At 33.9% G+C, this 10,075-nt stretch overlaps 2 long non-coding RNA genes across 3 annotated transcripts; one reads left to right on the top strand and one right to left on the bottom strand.

The window, feature by feature from the left end:
• Positions 1-2,453: 2,453 nt before the first annotated feature.
• Positions 2,454-7,047, bottom strand: LOC130013035 (uncharacterized). Its single transcript, XR_008788315.1, has 3 exons — positions 6,558-7,047; positions 3,467-3,587; positions 2,454-2,557 (listed from the first exon to the last, which is right to left on the bottom strand). It is a non-coding gene; the product is annotated as an uncharacterized LOC130013035 (long non-coding RNA).
• Positions 7,048-7,326: 279 nt separating this feature from the next.
• On the top strand, positions 7,327-8,524 carry LOC126825119 (uncharacterized). Of its 2 annotated transcripts, none has more exons than XR_007681803.2 (3): positions 7,327-7,552; positions 7,855-7,964; positions 8,310-8,524. It is a non-coding gene; the product is annotated as an uncharacterized LOC126825119 (long non-coding RNA). The 2 variants fall into 2 exon arrangements; XR_007681805.2 differs by having other exon boundaries at positions 8,370-8,524.
• Positions 8,525-10,075: the final 1,551 nt, after the last annotated feature.

A 10,075-nucleotide genomic window follows, 5' to 3' on the forward strand; every position in this document is an offset into this window, starting at 1 on the left:
GAAATGGGGTTTAACATCCTACTGTTCTGCTCCTTTACTGGGCTAATGAAGACGGGCATACGCCATACAGTGTGCTATGAGGGGAATTTTGTCCGAGCAGCGGCACTATCGCCTACTCTTATATCGAATTCAATTTGCCAAGGGATCTTTTATGTGCATTCAAATGTATACACGGGACCTCGGTTTATCGTCACATCCGAAGGACTAGACAGCTGTCCTTATCAGGCCCTCCGTTCTGCACCACTGACAAGGGGAAACCATGTCGGAATATCCAGATGAACTTTCTCGGCCAATGCAGGGATCGAACACCCGACCTCCAGGCTAGCGAGCCAGCGTCTTAACCACCTAGCCACCGTGGCTCCCTCATGAAAATAGAACAATATTTTATTCTTTTGAAAAGTGACTCGCACAAAATTGCCTATTTCTCGTAAATAGCATGTATTCAAAATGATTCATGAATATTTGGTTGATCTTATATATCACCACTGCACTATATAAATGTTTAGAAAATACAAATATTATATAACATTTGCGGGAAAACTGGGTACAAAAATCGATTCCCGAATTGCTCTGCTTATTTACGAGGACTATCCAGATATATATCAGCTAAATTCGGATAAGATGATATTTTGTACCGATGATTATTATAGCTAGTGCCAATGTGTATATTATGCCATTGATACTGTGTCAATCGGATAAGTATTATTTAGTTTATACGCTAAAAACTGTAAGGCCAAAGGGAGATAATTTGCATAAATATATTTTGAATATTTATTTACAGCTGATCAGAACCTGTATACTTTGAAAAACTAATAAAGTGTTTATAAAAATGTCATATCTCTAGACCTTGCTCTCAAAAACTGAGTGGCTTAATGAACAGATTCTGCGAAATAAGCCGGTGAAAACGGAACATAATATTAATCCGACCAATAAACATGAGTGTGAGTTATAAACATACATTTCAAGTTTAAACCAAATTGTGACCTCTACAGTGTTCACATGCTTAAAACGTGATTTTTCGTACAATCAAGGACCATAATCCATGAAGTTATAGTCCGATACATGCCAATATCGAAAGGAACCGAGATCTTAGGGTGATAAACCTATATTTCAAGTTTCATTGAAATCAAATAAAAATTGTGACCTGTAGAGTGTTCACAAACAATTGTGGACGGATGGACGGACGGACGGGGGCAACAACAATATACGTCCACATGAAAATGTGGGCGTATAAAAATCGATCAAAAGAGGTCATGTTTGTGTCATGTGACACAACGGGTGCGAGGTCAAATTCAGCCAGCAGACCAGCTATCACCAAATTTTGCTGAGGCCTTAAAATTGAATTTTTTTTGGATATACGAACCATTGGCAGACGTTTCTGGCGTATCCCCACAAACAGGGTGCAAATGACTTAATAATTAGTAAATTTGCGGGCGACAGTGTCGGGTGATTCCCCATTGCAAGATTCCGAATTCCGGCCCACACCCAGCACACCCGGCCCAGAAAGTCTATTATACCAGCCCATTCCAGACTCCAGTGATGGCGTGGCGGCCCGTTAAAGCCACCGGCCACATACAACATGATCTTCATCGCTCCATGGCTGGTCCAATACCCCCGCCCCCCATATAATGTTCAGCAGAAAAAAGGTTTTTTAGACGCATTGGACAAAATTATTTTTTTCATTTTTTGTCTGACCGGCACTTCGGGCGATCGCCCGATCCACCCCTGTACATCAAGCACTCAATCTCCGCGTGCAACCTTCGATGTCACGCGTGCAGACACTCCTAATCGTCAGGCAGTCGATTAGGGAAACCCGTACATTTTTGTCCTGTATGTGCTCCATGAGTGTTTTTCAGGGAATCCATTATTTTTCTAGTTAGATTGGATATTTCTACTTTCCATATATACCAAAATTGCCATACTTTTATTGGAAATAACCACCCGATAAATACTTTTCTGGAAACGTAGCTTTAAATTAAAAACTGAAGAAATGGCGAGTAATTTTAGAGTCGGGTTATCTCTTGGAACAGACAGTAGTATAAATATTAGTTTTTGTAAATAAGGGCCATGGACTATTAAAAGATTGATGACAACATTGCAAGAGGATATCAAGTCGCATGAGATAATGGAAATACTGAGTACATATAGACCCATGCTGAATGTCTACACATAGCAAGCAATTCTGCATGCACAGCACAATATAAACTTTATGTTTGTATTATGGTCGTTCACCATAATAATATACCTGATATCATCTAAAACACAGATAAAAAAAACTTTAAGATGTCTACTCATAATCTCAGTTTAAAATAAAATATAACATTACATGATCTTATTGGCTTAAAACAATTGACATACAAAGGTAGCCACTAAATCATAGACAACTGATGAAAATTCAGGTCCACTTTTCATACTGTTCTATAATTAATTTGGATTATAGGGTTCATGAATAAACTAACCTCTCTCACCAATTGATTATCATCGCCATATTTAAACATACTGTCTAAATGGAACTCTGTAAACTGGTGTTGGGACAAATACTGTGATAACAAAGTTTCTGAAACATTAAGTTAAAGGAGGCTAAGACAAGTGAAAATTTTAAAATTGGCACACACGGTGTGCCAGAAATATTTTGAGCGAAGCAACTCGATTAACAAGGCTAAACATATCCTACAGGAGAATACTACCGGTGTAGACTGGAGAAACCAGATGCCAAAGACTGCCACTGAATTTGGCACGTATTTCGTCGAACATAACTAATTAGAAATTAATTTATATACATTCATAACACATTATTATGTGTTGAAACCAATTTATGTCCATTTCTTGGTGGCAAAGAATAGCGATTTAGCTCCTTTAAAGTTACAATTAAATATTTTAAAGTTATATTTTTAAAATGTATTAAAATAAAGCCCTATAATAGATGGTATCTATAAACAGTCCTACCTTGTTAAAGAATAATCCTATTAATCCTATAATTCACTATTGCCAGTTGAGAAATTGGCAAAAATATCATTTTCAACTTCAAATTCAAACGTTTGAAGATAGCTATTCCATGGTGGGGAATAGGAAAACAAGGGAAGTAATTGGGAGGTAATTGTGTTATTATTTCCGGTGTGAAGATTTTTAAGTGTGAGAAAGATAACCTATGATTGTATAATACTGAGTTGACAACCTATTGAGCAAAAGACATAGAAATAATTATGTTTTGACTTTCTTAGAAAATATGAAATTGTAACTTTAAAGTACAGTAAATAAAAGGATAATGCCACTTCCACCGACAAGTTTTGACGATATAATTTCTACTTATAAATAAATACAGAAATTACAGATAAAGCATGTATAAAAGTATTGTACCCAGAATTAGTCATTACATAAGGATTTGAAAAGGTAATTTATATGTTGTGATACAATGGATTTCTTTCTCTAAGAAATGATTCATAGTTCTCTACAAAAATACACCTACCATTTTGACGAGGTATTTGCTTTTTCTTCTCTCTTTCTATTTCATCTTTCATCAATGAGAGTAAATATTTCTGTCTGGTATGCAGTGATACAGATAAATACCAGAGATTTTGAGGGATATTCTAACAGAAAAAAAAAATATGCATAAATTCATTATAGAAATCTTTATACATCCAACTCAAACAATAAAATTGATTAACACTCTTCTTAAAGGAGCTAAATCGCTAATATTTGGGATCTAGAAATTGAAACAAGTGGGTCGCAACTCATATAGTAATGTATATGTAATATGAATGTATATAAACTGTTTTATATTCAATCGTTTCCGTTTTTAATGTAATTTCAAATCAGTTAAACATACATCATGCAAGAGCTAAATCTGATTATTCCAAGTCTTTATTTAGGCTTCAGATGTCATAAAAATTATAAATTAGATCTTTATTTACACAACAAGCACAAAATCAACTCTGTAGATCCACGGATGGCTTGGATTTAAACAGGATTTCATTGATTGATTAAATTTTTAAATGGCGTCGTAAATTAAATACTCCCGGAAATTTTAGATCGAGGCTAAATGATAGAGTGTACGAAGCGAGGCCGCTGTAAAGCGAGGCCGCATGTCAGTCAATTTGATTGAAAGTTTGATATATACGGCCTTGATATTATGTTTAGTTGTGGTTAAAATGAGAGTTTGGATGTCGGTTTTATATGCTCTTTTGTCACTTGCGTTTACAGAAAAATATGGAAATTGATAAACATCGCAGCTAACATCACCCCACCCAGTTGAATGGCAACCCCATTGGATCACTGTTTCCTATTTGTCTGCTTCGGGAGTTACGCTGGCCTACCAGTTACAATACAAGAGTACAAGCAGGCTAACAAGAAGTGGGCTATAATTATGCCTCATTGATTTGGTCCATTCCTTTCAAACTTCCGCTTCTTATCTATATATTAAAAGTCTTACTTTTAATTTGTAATAAAAATAAATGTGATACGAATTGAATTGCAACCCCCGTCTCAAACCAAATAGGCTAACGGTACCACAGCCATTGAAAACGTTACTTGATAATCGAGATTATGTAGGTGGAGTTAACGCCTGTCAATCAAATGATGGGCCATTCTCGGAGACGGTGAAGAGAGAGTTGACTCCTATTTCTAGTCAAAAATTACAATGGTGATAACTTTGTTCAGAATAAAGTAATTTGACCAAAATTTTCAATATATTCTTCTTTCATCATCTATTTTTGAACTGTTATAGCAAGAATGGCCAACTCTCTATTAAAATCTCCCATAATGTATCTTTAAGTTCGGCAAAATAAGCCAGAAGTCTCAATCGAATGGCAATCTCTAGGGTCTGGTTATTCCAGTCTACACCGATAGTATTTATTGCGCATGGTCTCCAGATAAGAATATACCGTCACTGTTTGACATGACATGTGGAATATGTCTAGCCTCGTTCGGCAAAATGACATGTGGAATATGTCTAGCCTCGTTCGGCAAAATAAGCCAGAAGTCTCAATCGAATGGCAATCTCTAGGGTCTGGTTATTCCAGTCTACACCGATAGTATTTATTGCGCATGGTCTCCAGATAAGAATATACCGTCACTGTTTGACATGACATGTGGAATATGTCTAGCCTCGTTCCTCGAGTACTAAGTTACAAATGGCACTGAAACACATTATGGTACACGATTCATGTACCAATGGTAAAATGTTTATTTTGTCTTAAATATTGGATATCAGAAGCCCACCTTTTCCTATCACAACATCAATGTTGATTTAGATTGAAAAATAATTTGTGTTTTCAATGTCGAAAACTTTGGATGATATTGAATTAGAGACTTACCTACTTTACCCTGAACACAAAATGCTCATTATCAAAGTTAGCCAATGTATTGCAACTATAGACCAAATTTCATCAATCTCACTGAATTTGAATCCAAGTTATTGTTTCCCAAAGTACTGATAAACCAAACTGCTTAGCCTGAACTCAGCTAATTAAGACATTCGTCAAACAAACATCAACACCAAATTAGAACATCCTACTTCAATTAGAAACAAAGTTGTTGCGTTCTGAATTGTGTGACTTAGACAGACGGACAACCCATTTTAGTAGCGCTGGGTGATATTTAGGTTGAGCTTTTTAAAATAAAAAAAATGTGATATAAATATTAATCTATCATTATCTTTAGTATACTCTTCAAAAAAAGTAGGGGACATTCAGAAACAATACAAAACTGCGGAAATGCAATGCTGTTTTTATTAGAGGTAACTAGTGTATGTTAATAACAGGCCAATTGCACAAGAACATAAACACTTCATATGGGCGGCTTATCTAACGGCCCCATTTCACTCGCAAAGAGATACACTGTCAAAAGTGAAAATGGACGTTTTTGATTTTTGTCTTAATAATTAATAATGAGTAATTGCTCCACCAATCCTCCGACATTCAGCAATTCGTCTTGGCATACTCCTAATCAACCGTCCAATCACGATTTGGGGCAATCTGACCCACTCCTCTTGCAGTGCCACGGCCAATTCTTGCAGTGTTGTCGGTTGACGTTGACGAACACATCCCCCTAAACAGTAAATCTTATGCAAGAACCGATAGGAAAGCAAACATGGATAGAATAAACCAGCAAGCGGCAGTTTTCATCAACCCTTCCTTGAAGTGTCAAATTTGACAATGAACCCTTCCCACGTGTATGGCGCTATTGCGTGTCGCATATGCAGCTCAGTGGTTCTGTTGGGGCGATAAGTTCTTCAGCTGTGAACATACTCTCAAAGCATGTCAAGTGTCCATGACTATTTATCATATCACAACCTGCATAGGTATTTGCATTTCAATATCCCCTACTTTTTTTGAAGAGTATATTTCAACCTAGTCCTCATTCCCCCCCCCCCCCCTAAATAAAAGAAAGAAAATATCTATAGCATTCATATAATTAAACTTAATTTGGTAATAAAACCAATTAACATCCAATATAGAACAATACTGTCATCCAGACAATAATGATTAAATAGTTATACTACTTGTATAGTAGGCCTAGAAGTAGGCCTACTGTTACAACAAATTTATAATTTCACCTACACCCAAATCGTCTAAATCTTCAATGACCAATCCCGATTTCCCAACTTTCTCCATTAATTTTCCTCTCCATTCTCTCCACTGGTCGGGGTGAGACTGGAACCTTTTAAAGAGCAGCAACTCAAAACCATGAAAAATCTCACCCATTTGATTGAGATTTTTATTGTAAAAAGAAATATGTGCGATTTATTTAGTTTCAAAAGAAAGGCTAATAATAAAAATAGTAATTCATATTTAATATCATTAGTAGGCCTATTATCATTATGATAGGCTAATCGTTATGACTTCAAATCATTTTATAACATCTTTTTCCATTACACCAGTGACGGTTATATGTAAGTAAGTACTACATATTTCATTAATAGACTGGATAATGATACATTTACATCAATTAAACTGAAATCAAACGTATTTCGACCAAAATGAAAAAAATATGCAGCCACAGGCGGGTAGACTAATCACCGGAATTCACCGGAATTCATTTACAATCACCGGAATTCACTTCTAAAATCCCGGATTCCTCCCACAAAAATCACTTATTTTAAATGTATAATACATTTTGATCTCTCCGCAGGCCAGAAAAGGGCGCTGTAGGTGAATTTATTTGAAAGACTACCGGAATTCATTTCAAATATATGCATCATGATTATGATAACGTAGGGCGCGTCGTATTACCCAATAGGCCGAACTCCAAAATAACACATAATAACAATTTGCGTCGAATTACCCAATAACTCCAAAATAACAGCCAATAACCCCAAAAATGTTGACTGTGGAACCATAGATAATACCGTATGATTGCCGACTCATGAATTCTCGACGTTATGTTGCGAAACGCGTGAAACGGCGAGAAAGGTGGTTGATCACTTCCGGTCTTCTGTTCTCGCTGTTTGTTTACTATAGGCCCAGTAGCGATATTTTTATTTAGCGCTTTCTTGTAGTATTAAATGTGGCATCATCTGGTTAAATGGTAACGAGAAATAGAAGCAATGTTCGAGGTAAGAATAAAAATGAATATCTTATAATTTTGATATTATATTGTATTATAAATAAGTATTACATTTCATGAAAATCTCGACACGTGTGTTGTCCAGTTAAGGCAAAGTTTGACAGCTTTGACCTACTTTTAAAAATCGGCAAAATAGAGTTTTCAATTCATTAATTTGTAAAATAATACTTGCAGATCATTAATAAATCGTAAATATATAAAATACAGTTTGGTATGAATAATAACATTGCTGTGTTGGCTATATATAAGCTTTTAATTACACAATTTTTTAAAAATCTTTTGTATTTTCAGCAGAACGTACTGGTACCCGTCTTTTGTTTGCTACCTAGGGGCCTAGGGGAGTGCCAGCTTGTGAAGCAAATATATTTCATGTTGATTTATTGTGATACTGATAAATAATTGTATGTTTTATTTATGTTATTTACTTCTTTTCATATTGTGTGTGTGTGTGTGTGTGGGGGGGGGGGGGGTATAAATATTGAGACACTAGACATTAATATATTGATAAAGTATTTTATTTTATGTATCTATTTATTTATATTTTATTTTTTTTTTATTTCATTTTTTTTTTTTGGGGGGGGGGGGGAGGGGGGGATATTATTATTTTCATTATTTTATTTGTTTTATTTTAATACTCAACAAGGGATTTGGTTTAAATTGTTTGATTGTATTATATCATTATTGATTTTAATTTTGTATAGTTGAATTAAGCATAATTATTTAATTTTATGTATTTCAAACATCAGAAAATAAACCATTCAAGCTATGTGTAATGTGTTTGTATGGTTATGTTGATGGTTAAATAGGTTGAGAATTGAAGCCAAATGACCAATTTTCGCGAAAAAGGGATCTGCCAGTTGGTGTTACAGAATTCAGTCAATTTTGCTCCGATATTGATAAGGTTGGTTTTGTTACAATGCTGAGATGTATGGCTTTTCAGGAAATAACACGGTTCTGGAGAAAAATTAATATTCAAAAATAGCTGCCGGTCGATATTTAAGGATATGGGTTTACTGTTCCATGTAATTAAATTAATCATTAAAAATATAACCTACAATTTTTGTTTCAATTAAATAAGTTAATCTTAACAATAATATTAGGCTATTGCATTTTTTGATTTAAATAATTTAATCTTATCAGTTGAGGAAGAAGAGTTGGTATTTCAATCTAATAAGGTGCCTATAAATTATATAATTATTCATCCAATTATGTAACATTAACATTGTCTGATCGCTTTATTTAATAATACATTTATTAATTTATCATAAAAGTATTGTTAATTAAAGATGCGTTTTTAAATGTTAAACAGGCATGATGTAAGAGCTAAATCTGCTTATTGCAGGTCTTTCTTTGGGCCTTAATGTTATGTAAATTATCAATTAGACATTTATTTACATGAAAAGACCATAATCAACTCTCGATGCCATCTGATTGCTCAGATTTTAAATAGATTAGAACGGTATGGTGGTAAATTTTCAATATATTCAATTTGCATTATCTATTTTTGAAATGTTATAGTTAATAACGAGAACGACCAGCTCTTTATCTAAATCTTACATAATTCCCCTTCAAATTTATTTCTATTGTTATTGTTTTATTTTAATTTAGGACACAAAGAAATATATTTTGGTTCTCGCTTGGATGACGTGTTTTAATTATTTTTTTTTTTAAAAAAACCCTAACAAAACAGTCTTGTTAATTACCCCGGTTACACGAAGTAACTCTGTAAAAAAATTTGACTAGATCTATAGGCTAAATTGTCAAGTATGCAAACAAGTTAAATGTTAATGACATGAATGATATTGGATACCGTAATCATATATTCATATAAACAACATGATGAGATAAATGTAGTGCCTTACAATTTTTAAAAACTCATCTGTTACAAACAAGTGATAACTTAGAGCTAAAGACTTTGTGTAGGTATGTTTTGCCAAGCGCTATGAACACAATTTTTGCGGAATTTTGGCGCTATAGAAATGGACGTTCATTATATTTATTTATTTGGTTCTTCTGGAAAAATACATACATCTATTTAAACACCAAAAGTACTTGGCTGTACTGTTCAAAAGCTTATAGTTCCAAATTTTTAAACAAAACATCTTTCACATGATTTAATTAGCTATTTATTTTTATATCGAAGCCCGAAGAACAGGAAATCAAATTGGTGTGGCCAACATTGAAATATCAGATATCAAGGATGAAGTTGCCTTTATCAACTCTTGTAAATCTTTTAATGTACAGGATTCCTGGAAGAATCTATTTTAGAACAAAAATTCCTTTTCATTGATAACTAAAGCAATAATTCCGTTTTTATTTAATACGAATAGTGTTTTCTTTTTCCTTATATATAATTGTTATATCTACTGAAGCTAATTTAATTTCTCAACAAAGCCTAGATCAAAAAGACTATGAAATAATTGCTTACATTGGGGTGGATTTATATAAGTAAACTTTTTTCCAGTTGTGCAAGCTGAAAAAAAAGTATGTGTGTATTTTTTTTTTTTTTTTT

Source organism: Patella vulgata, chromosome 5 (assembly GCF_932274485.2).
Source record: "Patella vulgata chromosome 5, xgPatVulg1.2, whole genome shotgun sequence".
Taxonomy (NCBI): domain Eukaryota; kingdom Metazoa; phylum Mollusca; class Gastropoda; family Patellidae; genus Patella; species Patella vulgata.